Genomic DNA, 203 nt, shown 5'->3' with positions numbered 1-203 from the left:
CTTCCTTCAATAAAAAAAAAATAGAAACGAAATTAACAAAAACAAGAAAAAAAAATCCATTTCTTCTCCGCAACACAAATTCCGCGAGAGAGGCAGAGCTGCAATATTTAGTTTATTCCAAACATGTTGCACGGTTGCTCATAAAATGCACTCCACTCGACAATAAAGAATTCTTCTCTACGTGTACATGAAGCCTCTCTCTC

Source organism: Penaeus monodon, chromosome 15, assembly GCF_015228065.2.
Source record: "Penaeus monodon isolate SGIC_2016 chromosome 15, NSTDA_Pmon_1, whole genome shotgun sequence".
Classification (NCBI taxonomy): Eukaryota; Metazoa; Arthropoda; class Malacostraca; order Decapoda; family Penaeidae; genus Penaeus; species Penaeus monodon.
The sequence above is the reverse complement of the archived record's forward strand: the minus strand, read 5'-3'. Positions refer to the sequence as shown.